Genomic DNA, 13,975 nt, shown 5'->3' with positions numbered 1-13,975 from the left:
CTCTGGTGCAAAGATAAGCTGGAAAATGCACTGCGGCAGCTGTGCCTGCTCACCAAATACTGATTAGCATTATTTAATGGCAAAATATTTTCCTAGCCATCACCCCTCTCCCTCCACCCCCAGAATAGTTATCCAGTATATGTTATACTCCAGTGGGTGCTGCATTGGTCAAACGCCAATTATATACAGCCATCCCAGTTTATCACCAGTTCAAGAAAGAGGATTACCTCTTAAATGGCCATTCAGAGAAACAAAGTCGTGCTAGTATTCTTACGGAGACTTACTGTCCAGCTTCTATCATAATTAATCAGCTTGTTTCTTCTATTGTCTTCTTTCCCAGTGCTGTCATCTCCCTTTATTTAAGGGTTCTACTCCAGGACTTGGGAGACTCCAGAGAAGAAACTGAGACAACCTAGGATGTAAGAAATTACATACTTTATATCAACTAAGCCTGTGATACCAAAAGGCATTCAAGGGAACGCACGCTTCTCTCTTTCCAACAACAGACAGTTGTTTTGAAAAGAGCTCTGTGAGCTCTTTGCAGGGGGACAACTTCTGCCCCAAGTAGAAGCTTAGTATTGAACTTTTTCATTAACATACACTTGTAGTCTAAATCTATTTAGATTAGTACTTTCTTAAATGGAGGCCATTTGGCTTTCCAGACTTTCTTTATTCACCTTCGCTCCTTTCTCAGGAGTCTTAGAGGACTTTACGTCTTTTACATTCTCTTAATTCCCCTCTTTTTCTTATTTACCATGTTTCTATGAACTTTAATTTTGCTGAAGCAAATTTAAGTCCCTTACTGAATATGCCCAAGTTTCACTGAGGGAATGCTGCCACAACAGAAAGGCGTAAGTCAAAAAGCAGGACGGTTTGAACAGAAAGTCAATGTGGCGACCTCGAATTTCTGTTAGATGCAAAGTTAGACAAACTTGCACTAAACAGACCTGCAGCACTTAAGAGTTTAAACAGTCTGTAGTTCAATGTAATGAAAATCTGATGGTTTCCATGGATCTGGGAGCGTGGATTCCATTCAGATGTTGATATGCATGTTAGGCATAAAAGCCATTGGGTAGGCTGAGATGCTTTGACCAGGCAGGCACCTCCTTAGTCTCCTTAGGGTAAATTTAACTCACCCTTGTCCTACAGTATGGATAAAAACCAAAATGAATAGCCGCTCCTTTGGGAAGAAATACTGAAGCAGCAAAAGTTTCAAGAGCCTCTTTGAAGCTCTGGCTTTTGGTTATTTGAACTCATATGACTTAATGACAACAGCTTTTATAACAACAGATATTTTTGATACTATGTTATTTTTTCTTTTACAGCGTAACAGATCACATAACTGTTCCAGGGTTTCCAAATATAAGCAAGTGGCTACTTATGGGATTAAACAGACGTAAGGGATGTGTATATTCACGGCCATTCAGTCTCTCTTTCCAAGGCCCACATAGTCTGTTACTAACAAAGGTTTTGCATTCAATCCTACAAAATTTTGGCAAGTACATATTACCATGTTATCCATAACACTTCAGGTTCTGATGTACTCTTGTTGCTTTACAATAAAGGTTATTCGTTTTATTTCACTTCTGTCTCCTTAAAAGCTTCAACACAAATATTTTTGCAAGCCCTCCTGCACACCCACTGGTGCTGATCTGATAGCCCTTCTGAAGCTTATGAAGCACTTCAATGTTTTTTAAATGATCCATCCTTTTCTGTCCACTAATAATTACATACTCAGATGTGTTGAAGTTTTTAAGTAGTTGTTTATTTTATCTGACCTTGCAAAAAACATCAGTTTCTGACCATGCTAGCACAGGAGAAACTAGTGAAGAAATTAAATATGTGACTAGAAAAATACAGGTTTATGTCTCCTTTTTTTTTTTAATAGAAAAAATAGAGAAGGAATAGAAAAGAGCCACAAAAATCATGAGAGAATGTGAAAAAATAATGAAAACTATAAAAAGCTCAATCTGTTTAGCCTAAAAAGAAGGGGGAAGGGGGAGATTGAAAAGTAACATGATTACAGGATAAAAGCACCTTCCTGGGGAGAAAATAGTGAGTACTAAAGAGCTCTTTAATCCATCGGAGAAAGGCATAACAAGAATCAATGACTGGAAGCTGAAGGCAAACAAATGCAAATGAAAATAAGGTAGAAAATGTTTAGCAGCAGGCATGATTACTACTTGTATTATCCTTGTACCTGAAAGCCAAGTCAAGGGTCAGGGCTCCCTCACACTGAGTGCTGGGGAAAAAAAACAACAACCCAACAATACAACCCAAAAACCCCAAACCCAAAAACCCCACCCTAAATCAACAAATCCCAACCAGAAAAGGAAAACAATCCCTGCCAAAAGGTTAGAAACAATGCATAAGATGAAGTAACATAATAAATAAATTATAATATTATCTGATACGACAGGCAGTAGTTTCAGGCCATGGTTTCATGATACAAAGTGTTGAGTTGAGATACTAGCCTAAGGTGATTCTGCCCCATATAGTCTGATTCTTCCTGCTGCCACAATTTCTCTGCAGCTGTGAAACTTTGAAAACTGATTCTTGTTTTAAAAAAGGGTTAAAAGCAGGGTTTTCATTTTTTCTTTACAACAAAATGCCAGTGGAGCTGATGTACTTTTGCAAGCATTTTGACTGTCATGAATTTCAGTGAATGGCTTGACCAAAATCTTCCGAACTTACCCATGCTGTTTACAGGACATCTGAATTTGCTGTTTTACTTGTGGGAAAAGACTGCATGACCCGGAGAAAAAAAATGCAAAAACAAAGCATGAGGTTTCTTTACTTTCCTCATAACAAATTGCTAACCCAGTCACCAAATCTCAAGCACCATCCACGGGTAAAGCAGAACACTAACAAAAACTGAAACCTAGCCCATGGTCTGGCAAGATTTCTCTGGAAAGAAAAACAAAACACCACCAAACTATCACCCTAAAGTCTAAAGATACAGAGATGAGCTTGTGCTTCCCACCACCACTGCTCTGGTGTCTACACACCATTCTTGGTAGCTTACAAACACAACAGGTCACTACAGTTTGACCAGGAAGAAAATTAAAGGGGTAAGCCAACAGTGGTATTTTCTATTATGAAAGTTTTTGTTACCTATTTTTGAGACTGAGGATCACACGGGTTGCCCCTGAAATTCACCTGGGAGAAACTGGGGAGTCTTGAGGAGTGCTGCTTCTTATTTTCCAACAGAAAAATACATATAGGAGAAAACGCCACCTTTGATTTCCATTTCTTTGTTTACACTATTAGCAGACTATAGCAACACACCGCACACCCCCGAACATCTATTGCACTGAGAAACTCCAGAGGAGATAATATCTTAGGCTGGGAACGCTGAAGAGAAAGCAAAAGCTAGGGTAAACTCTCCCCATATAGTCCCTGAGACTCGAAAGCAAACTGAGTATAGCCATGGCATTTACTATCCAGCTTTCCTCCCTCTCTTCCTCCCAGAGGTGGCCAGCCTCCTCCTACCGGCTGATGCTCTGTATTTCACCGAGCTGAATATCCACATTCCCATGCTAGATAGGGAAATAGTTACAACCAGTTCTAAAAACATTAATTTTTTTTCTCGCTCCTTGTTAAAATTACTTCAAGCTATAGTTATAATAAGCCACACTAAAAGAATGCTATTTCATTGCAAAGTTTAAACACTTTATAGCCTTAATATTTGCCCTCATTGTCTCTGCTGAATTGTTCCACAGGACTGTGGCCGCCGTGTGCGCGTAGGACACACACTGCTCAGGAAATGAATCAGGGCTGTGCATCGAATTAGATTATTTATAGGTTGGTATATGTGTTTGCTCCAGAAGTTGTGCAGAGAACAAGACAGACAACTACGGGAAAAGAGCGATGGGCATGTGGTTAAGGCAGTTGAACACCACACAGCAACACCTCAGTTCTGCCTCTGCCTTTGCCGTCAGCTCCTGTGCACAAGGAGCGAGTCAGACCAAGCACCTTGGCAGATGGCCACTAACTTTGTCTTCCTCATTTTCTGGGAGTCCAAACCCAAACACCTAGAGCCCTTTATGTAGAAATGCAAAGCAGCTGATTATAATGGAATTTTTGGCTTTTGAGGGAGAATGGAGCTGGAGGCACAAGATTAAAAGGCAGGAGAACCCAATTAGTATCATTGACTTTACTATTGACTGAACGAGTGGCTCAGTTTTCTCCTTGGTAAAACAGGACAATGGTGCTTTTCTGTTGTTCTGGGAATATGCAAAAAACCCCATCAAATACTGTGAAGCTCTCAGATATCATTGTAATAAGCCTTCAAAGAAAAAAAATAAATAAGGTATTTCTGATTCTTTATATACAAAGTTTTGGATCTTTTAATCTGTTAATTATCCTATATTGCTACCTACTTGGTTAAAAAAGTCTATACAATATAAATACTAATATGCACAGGGATGGAGCATTCCCATTTTCCCCCTCAAACTCTATTTTTAATGCGATTTTGCGAAGTCCTTTCCAGCTTCTATCAGACCTATTTAACTTCAGTACTCAGTGTAACTGCAACATGGTCATATGGAACAGGACAGGGAACAGTGCAAACAAAATATATTCTCTGGTTCACAAAAATAAAAGATATCCTCACTCTCAGCTGTATAGTAATGTCATGTAACCACAGCCACAGAAATAGAAAAGCAACAGGAGAGCTAGTAAAAGTTCATGCCTTTTCCTACTTATTTTATTGGTCTACATCACAGGGTATCATCATATTGAAAGCTTTCAGTAGTAGTAGGCTACTAAAAAAACAGCACATTGCAAAATAAAGTAAAATAGAACTTATTTGTGTTCAACAAACAAAACCAAGTCTACTAGCACCTTTAAAAGTGTAGACCTGAATAGAGTTCTAACAGTTACTCTGACTTCCAAATCTGAGTTAAGAGAAATACCACAATGACTGAAAACACAGATGATGATCTCCATTTTAGGTAGGAAGCCACTGAATGTAAAAATATAACGCAATAATCACAGCAATGATGAGGTTTTGGCATATGACACAACAGAAGTGTTTTAACGATCTCTGACAACATCCCAAGCACATGGTATCTGAATGCTATTAAAGTAGGTGTGCATGAGACTCAAAGACAATACCATTTTGTAGGATAATTTTCATGTATTAGAAGGAAATAGACAGAGGAATAAAATAGAAATTTAGGTTGAAGCCTACAATCAGATCTTCAGAGTAGAAACTTGCAGTCACCCAGAGTCTCATCAACTCAGTCAGGCCCCATGGCTATCAAGGTCCATTTGAACAAATCCAGTGGCAGAGCCTAAATATGTAAACAGAAAAAGGATGAAATCAGGTAACAAAGTGCATAACTCTAATTAAAGAGACACCAAACTAGTCCCAGAAAAATAATTTGGTTAGATCATTACAAGATTTACATTTCTACCACAAAACACTGCAGCTACAGGAAAGAACTGCAGTGATACCTTACATCAAGAGGTTTATACAGCATTAATTGATCACAGCATATTCCCCTTCAGGCAAACATGAGTACCTGCAGTGCGTTTGCTCACCTCCTGCATGCTGCTGTTTTTTCATATTTATATATATTTTGGTTTATTATTTTAAATAAAAGAGAGTGGTCTAAAATCAATAAAGGTGACATTTTTATCTTCATCAACTCATCATTTCAAGACATGTAGATTTTTAGCCTCTTAGTAACATGGTGGCAAAAACTAAAATTAGATAATCTTCCCATATTTTAAAACACTAAAACTGACAGAAAGTAATAATATTTCTATAAAAACATTCACTGTTATGTCTATCTGAAGGCTGCGAGAAGTTCTAGCCTGGCAGTGTGTTAAATGAAGTAGCTTTTTATGCTGATGTTTCTTCCTAACATACTGATAAAACCCTATGGTAGCCCACACCTAGTATCATATACAATTGCCAATAAGAAAATATACTGTCGCAAAAAATGTCTGCTTTATAAGGAGGTTTGCCCACTGAAATATAGGCTTTAATGCTACAGCAGCAGTGAAGACACTACAGGAGTATCAGATTTATGGTCAAAAAGCATACAGAACCACAGGCTATGCTGTGGAGTACCATGCCATCCAAACTTCAGCAGAGGCACCTCTCATCCACCCCAGGAAGGGGTCCAGACAAATCAAAATAAACAGACTTTCTGTTAAAAAACCCCCCAACATTCAGGAGAATCAACTATCTCTGATTACTTTCTTACCTCCTGTTTGATAGCTTAAGATGCAGCAAGACCCTTTATATAAAACAAATCAACAAGTTTAAAAAATATTCCAAGACACATGAGGACATGAACATCTGAAATTCATTGAAAGAGATGTTGATTCGTCTATAGCACTGATGGAGAGGTAAGGACTCAAATTGCTATTATTTCTAGGCGGGGAAAAATACTATACACAAAGTTTTCCAGTCACTATGCACATGGATATTAAGATGCCCTTGCTGAGAGGAGACGCTGAATTTACTTAGACTGCTTACTTACGAGGAAACTCATATATATGCCAGGCAGAGGTGACCTCCAAAATTTGTGGGAGAAGGTAAGGGGTTTGTCTTCTTAGTGTTGGTGTTAGCTCAAGGTAAGTATCAAAACCTTTATTTCCATTTTAATGCTGAATTCCCACTTGTATACCACATGCATGTCAGAAACTGGTACATGGTAAAGAACATGTAACACCACACTTAGAATATAGTGTCATATTTTGGTTATTTTATCTCAAGAGAGTTACAGACTAAAACCTGGCTGTTGCTCAGTTACATTTATGTGGAAAGGCAATTTTTAATTTCTCTTCCCTGAGCATACTACATACTGTAATACTTTAATCTGGACACCTAACTACTAGACACCTCAGACAGTCTTTCTTCTTTGCTCTTGCAAAAACGTATTAACAATTTACATTTCAACAGCTGGTAGAAATGTATCGATTGTAAAAATAACAAGAAAGAAAATAAAAAGCTGGGGTTTTTTGCTTTGGGTTATGCCTTCCCAATACTAAAGTTGCCTCATCTCTGGTTTAAGTGAGAAAAGCCTAAAAACGATTCTAATTCATTCCTCTTTGCTACCATGCCCATACAACTACGCACCAGTGGAAAACTAGCCAAGAGCAGATGCTATTTCCTCCGCCCTTTCCCCAGTCCCCCTTCTCAGCCTGAGTTCTGGGACATGCTGAAGGGGAAGGAAAGGATGACTGCGGCTGGTATGGGAACTGGCTACAAATGCCTCAAGCAAACTGAAGGCTTCCTCCTCCTGGGGAGAATTCTTACATCATAGGGAAGGATCAGAATAAGGAACTGAATCAATTAATTATATTACTGAAGTACTATGGAGTATAGTTATTAGAAGACTTGACTTCATAATTTAATTGTAAAGAAATTACTGAACTCTATTCATTATTACTGTAAACCAATTCATTATTACTGTAAATGAAACAAAAAGATCAGTGCCTTCCCAACAAATGCAAACCACAACTTTTCATGCTAGGCACCCCACTGCGACATTACAAATCAAACCCAACAATTAAAGTCCAGTCCTTGGTGGCAGGTGGGGAAACATTCTAAGCAATATTACCTGGGAAGCAACCATAGGAGTGAAGAACTCCAAACAGTAAACAATACAATTATATTTGAGAACAGATCTTTAAGGTTTTCATATGAATGACTTAATTGCTGATGACACACACGAAGCTGCATAGCTACACTGTCATCCTGCCTGTTGCTCAGACACAACTCCAGCATCACCTTAGATCCTAAATTTACTCCAAATCCTAAGATTCATATTCATAATTTTCAGATACTTTCAGTGCAACATTTCCAAGATGGTATTTTTGTTAATTCTTCCAATCAGCTGAAGCATTCAATCAGGTTATCATCACCATCACCACGTTTTGATTCAGCCACATTTCTTCTCTGCTTTTGGGAAACGCAGCCTAATCTCACTCACATTCATTCAGAAAACTGCTACAAAGATCCTTTTTCTACTGGATCACTTGGAAACACATCACTGCCTCCACAGCTCTCCCTGACTTCTCTTGGAATATGTTACTTGTCTTCACTTTCAAGGCCCTTCCTTGCTTATCAGCGCCATACCTATTGTTCCTTAATCGTGTCAGGAAGACAGCTGTGGCTTGCTCACATTTGAAGCTGGGCCAACTTTTAGGAAACATAAAGCTGAAAAGTCTGATAGATCACAAGATCACACTGTCAGATCTGTTTATTACTTTGTGTTTGGCCAAAACACTTTCAAACCCCCCCACTTTTTACTGGGGGGGGGGGGGGGGGGGGAGAAGAGAAGGAAATAAAAAAAAGTTTGAATTCTTGTCTCTCTTCCTTTCCTATCTCCCACCTGTCATTCAGTGTCAGCAGCCCAGCTTCCAGCTCCTCTCTCGCCCACATTACATTTTCCAACCAAACTCTTGAGCCTTTTCCTGTTTTACATCTTACATTTTAGGGAAACTCCCTTAAATATCTGAAAACACACTTCACTGCTGTCCTTCAAAGCTTTCGTTGAAATTCAGCTTACTAAGATGCCCCTACAGCCCCTATGAGCAAATAAGGTGTATACTCAACACCTATTTTTAAGTGGCTAAAGTAAGCAAGTGTGGGATGTAGGAGATGGATGCTCCTATACAGTAAATAGAGACATTTCTGTTGACAGTGATTTTGGTCGCTCCTAAAATATTCCAAACTGTCCTCTGAAAGAGTCTCTGGAGAACCTGTGGAAATGATCGAGGGAGATCAGTCTTTTGATTTAGGTAACTGAGTTGGATGCCTGAAGTATGAATACTCTCCGTCAACTCTAGTATTTCCCTTCTCATCTGTGTATATTTCCTCTTTTCAACAGTATTATATTTACACTGTAAGTATTTAGGATTGTAGATAATCTTTTCGGCACATATTTGAGTGGTGCCTAGAATCACAGGAACTTCAATGCCCAAGTAACACTATTTTAAAGTAATACAAAACCACTCTTACAATGCTATATGGTATTTTATTAAACAGTACCCGCTCATGTAATTATCACAGAATTATGCACACATGCCAAGTAGAAGATGCACAGATATGCATGAACTTTAACTTTGTTATTTTCTAAATTCCTGAATCCTATAACAAAGTGTTGGAATGTGCTCATGGCTGGCACCAGTCGGTTTTTCTTCCCCAGTCTCAATGATGAGCAAATCCTCAAGACAGTTCAACACAGTGAAAGAGAAGGGAGAATAAGCGTGATGGGAAAGTATATATGGATCCAGGATGCTCACAGAATTCTTGGCAGAGGAAGCAAGGTAAGGGAAACAAACCATGGAAATCCTTGTCATGTGTGTGAAAGGTGTCGTAAGCTTTTTTCTGAAATCATCGATGAGACAACAGTAAAATGTAGGACTGGTAAGGTAAAAGTAAGAAATATAAGGAACCCGTTCCTATAAGCAAAGAATTCATGCCCCACAACACACACTTCTCCCTGTTAAACTTATTGAACTTTAAATACACCCTACTAAAAAGATTTCAGTAACATGAAGAAGATTCCTCAAGACCAAAAGAAGGATGCAAAGCCTCCATGCATATCTTACATGCTAAGAAAATCTCTGAGTCTCCAAAAACATGATTATTGCTGGGAAAAAGATAATAAAACATTATGAAGAAACAATGAGCTTCAAGAAATTACTTGAATCAAATAGGAGTCTCACACAAATTTGAAAATAGCACAAACACGCAAAAGTCATACTAGGCATCATGTACAAAAGAAACAGAATGGAACAACTACTACTGATGATCATCTAGTTCTTGCTCCAGATCTATTCATCCGGGTAACAGAAGTTTTCAAAGCCTGAAGAGATTTCCTCCTGAAGCAAGCAAACAAAAAACCTAAGACATAGACAGGCAGAGATCAAAACCCGATGAGAACAAAAAAGCAAAAGTATTGGATTAATTGATCTATTTCATTATAATAAATTTCATTAATGGCAAAGAGTTAACTGCAAAGTGTCTCAAAATAATGGATTTGGTCCTATGTTATGGTATAGTTGTTAATCATCCAGAAACAGGGGTGCGGACTATGGCATAAAATCTGCAGTCATTTAGGTTACTATGAATCAGGGAAAACTGCTAATCTAACAAAAATTAGTAAGTGGACCCCAAAAATGCCAAATCAAGTTTAAATTATTACAGATACAAACACATACTAAAATAAACCCAAGAGAAAACAGTCCGTGTTTTATGAGGTTTCAAATCAAAGGCGCAACTGCAGGGAACTTAGTGTAATATAATTCAATGTGTTAGGCAAGGGGAAGGTAAGAGTTACCTACAAAACCTCCAAATAAGTTGATGTTACCCACTAATGTTTATTCCCCCATAGATTTTATTCACTCACACCCTTACGCTCACTTACTCACAAGCACCGAGACCCATCTGTCCAAATGGCTGGCCAGGATAACTTACGTACACAACAGAGGACAAGGGCCGCAGCTATTAAGTCCTCACCCCATTTCAGGAGTTGATCTTAATTAGCAATAACACCCTATTTTTTGAGCAGATCTTTTAGGATATCCTTCAGGAATCAGCTGTGAGATGATAGTCCTTTGCCTCAGGATCTTGCTTACCTTGCCTCCCATAAATCTTAGGTCATATTGCTGCCCACTGTCTGTTTTTCCTTGTCTGAAATACAGGTCTTAAATGTATGCCTGCAGTCTCTCCTCTTGTTTGGCTAACTGGAAAAACAACAGTGTGTGTAATATACTACAACCTTGTTGCCATCCTCCTGCTGTTAGGGTGCGAGATCTTCCTCTGGCAAGTTCTCTGTGCTGTGGCACACAGATACCGCTGGAAACGGTGTTCTGGAAACGTTGCCCTTCCTTCATTATCAGTACAAGCCATTTCTTTAACCCTTGTTTTGATCTTTCACCTTATGCTTACACATACATTTGCATCCATCCTGCATTTATGCCAAACTCAATACTTCTATTACAACTCTGCATAGTTTTATGCTAGTTAAACTGATTTGATGCAGATCAGTGAAGAAAGAACATGTTGTATATTTCTACCCCCTCCTTCCTTTGACATGTGCTCCTCTAATCTCCTTGCCACAACAGCAGCACCCATCACTGGTGAGCCTGCTCAGGCAGAAAACTAGGAGAAAGATCAACCCTTTATTGTTAAGACTAGAATTGCTTTTTAAACAGTGTAGTTCCGTGCACTGGACCACTGGGGCAGGTGGATGCTAGTGTCAGGTGCAAGCGATAGCCTTGTTTAGTGGAAGTTGTTCATTAGAACATGCTGTAATGGGAAAGAACACCAGATGCTTTGGCCTCAGTAAGGAGCCAGGGCACCGCTTCAGCTGCTTAGTGAAAATCTCTGCTCAGTACATCACCACAGTCAAAAAAAACCAAAACAAAACCCAATAAACCAGGCTGCTTAAACAATGGAAGAAAATTAGAAGAAAGCCAGTGTAATAGGATTATAAAAATCAATGCTGTGACCTTACCAGAAAAAAAAACCCAAACAACAACAAAACCCCGCATGAGGTACAGGTCACTCCTTATCCAAAAGGATACTAAAGAACTGGAAAGGGTTCAAATGTGAGCAATGATAAACACTGAAAACATTCTATGAAGAGAAATTAGGAAGTGTAAAATCAAAAGTATTATGCATGGACATATAAAACAACTGCTTTAGAGAGGTCAGGCCAGACATTTGTATGCTTGCTAACTTATAACACTAGAAAACCAAGAAGTACAGAGAAACATCCAAAGTGCAGAAAATTCAAACCTGATCACAAGAAATGTTTTTCCTACCATATGCCACTTCTTCATACTGATTATCAAGGAAATTCAGTTACAAATATAAAATCAATGTCCCTATCAACAATAGTGTAGATCGAACTGGTTACTACATAAAGAAATTAGGAAGGAACTTCTTTGGAGTTAACATCAACTGAAGCATTGGGATGTATTTACTAATAAAACAGGAAACTCTGTTATGGTTTAAGCCAATATGTAAAAATATCAACAACAAAAAAAAAAAGAATAGCAACTTGATTTCATTATTGAACTTTTATGCACAATCTCACAGTAGCTTTTCCTACAGTTTGCATTAAATGCTATTAATAGTTCATTATCAACAGGATGGTCATAGAAGATTCTGAAACAACTAAAGTTTGGCCACATTAAGCTCTTACGTACGCGATAAAGTCAAATACACGAAAAATTAAAATCAGTGTCATTATAAACTCATTTTCTGAATCACTGAAGGTTCAACCTAAAATGCGTTTTTCCTGATTTCCAGTCACAGCCACTTTCCTAGAATTCTATTTTTCAAAGACCTAAAATTGAACATTTTCCCCCTTGCCATTTTTTTTAAAGATTGTTTTATCGAGAATTCTCATCACAGATCTTGCTAAAAAGCACCCAAAAAGTGACTACTTACTGATCACCCGCAAACAAGGGAGTCAGAAATAGCTTAAGCACTAACTCCTTAGTACACCACCACTATACTGTTTGTTATTTTGATTAGATCACCCTGTTTTAGTTTGAAATGCATATTGCACAGCAAAGGCTAGAAAACACATTACCCCATTGTATTAGTCATGACAAAAACATAGAGAAAATTATAATTATTTCTCAAAAAGCAAAGAGTCTTAATTTTATTAAGATAAGCAAATAAAAAAACAAAAGAGAGCATAAGGATGTGGCTTCATATGTTTTGAGTTTTTTCCCCACTGTATCTGGGAAGGCAAACTGAACATCATATTGTCTGGGGGCGGGAAATAGTGGGAAAACAGGAAGGAGAGGCTGCCTTCAGTGCCAACACAAGGATGGGCCTTCACGGTTTAGTCGGTGACTGGGTCAGGTGAACAGGGCAGAAATAAACGGCTGAAGCATCACGCAGTATGGTAGAGGGTACAAATGAAGGTGCAAAAAGTCAGTAATATAGACAGCACAAAGAACCAGAGAGATTGCCTGGGAACTCTTTCCTGGTAAGAGACAATGAAGCTAGAACCAGGATGAGAGAAAACAAGAAATATAAAGAGCTACATAAAGTTTGTGCAGTGATGCTTCCATGTAGGCACGGGTACTGGTTCTGCTAGAGAAGGGAATTTCAGTCCATGTACAGCTCTCAGTCTGAGAAGACCTTACTGTCTTGCAATATTTCTTGCAATGACAGAAAAGCTGTGAGGCATAAAAGCAAGCCAACAGGTTGCAGAAACACAATGTACAATTTCTGAACCCAAAAGGCAATACACCTTTCATGTATGTTCTAAAACCAGCAGACCATTCACCACTGAGAAACTGGAACATAAAATTTACTCCCCTTTAACTTACTTGTTAACTTACTCTTTGGGGGATGACACAGGCTGTGAATCTGTGAGTAGAACAGTTGCTTCCCAGATTCACCTTTTACAAGTGTAGCTTTTGCCTGTGATCATTTTAATAACACAGCCCATTGACAAATACTGATCGCTTTCTAAAATAAAAGGGACATTTTGCTTTTCTAAAGTTATTTTATTATATGCCTGAAAATATGTACTGAATACACATAACTTGAAATATACTTCACTGTACTTACCTGCAAAGTTGCCCCACACACTTTTTTCCTTGGGCAATTGCAATAAAATAAACTCGTATGAGAGAAGGTATAAATTAACTTCATTTAGATGTGAAGGAATTTCTTGTTAAAGACATTTCTTTGCTCATGCCAATAGTATGAAAGCTATTTATTTGGTAGTAAAAGTTTCTGGGCTGAAACAGACATTTCTGAACTTCTTGTTGGTGATTAATGTACAGTTTAAGAGAGCCATTACTTTGTGACAGGCAGTCATAGAAGCCAAGTGTTAGGTAATATATCAGCTTCTGCTCCACTTTAATTCTAACTTAATGATCAGAACTCTTTTATTCTCGATGTCTTGTTTTAAATATTAAACTGCAAAGAGTTCAGCAGAATACACAGTAGTTGATGTAAGAGTAGAATACCTGT

The 13,975-nt window shown here is 38.3% G+C and overlaps 1 long non-coding RNA gene across 9 annotated transcripts in view; it reads right to left on the bottom strand.

Moving 5' to 3' along the window:
• Window positions 1-4,680: 4,680 nt before the first annotated feature.
• Window positions 4,681-13,975, bottom strand: part of LOC115604379 — a 34,781-nt gene continuing 25,486 nt past the window's right edge. For all 9 annotated transcript variants that reach the window (XR_003990242.1, XR_003990248.1, XR_003990245.1 and 6 more), the window contains one exon: window positions 4,681-5,297. This is a non-coding gene — a long non-coding RNA (uncharacterized LOC115604379). The remainder of the gene's footprint in view (window positions 5,298-13,975) is intronic.

This window comes from Strigops habroptila, chromosome 2 (assembly GCF_004027225.2).
Source record: "Strigops habroptila isolate Jane chromosome 2, bStrHab1.2.pri, whole genome shotgun sequence".
Lineage (NCBI taxonomy): Eukaryota > Metazoa > Chordata > Aves > Psittaciformes > Psittacidae > Strigops > Strigops habroptila.
The sequence above is the reverse complement of the archived record's forward strand: the minus strand, read 5'-3'. Positions and strand labels throughout refer to the sequence as shown.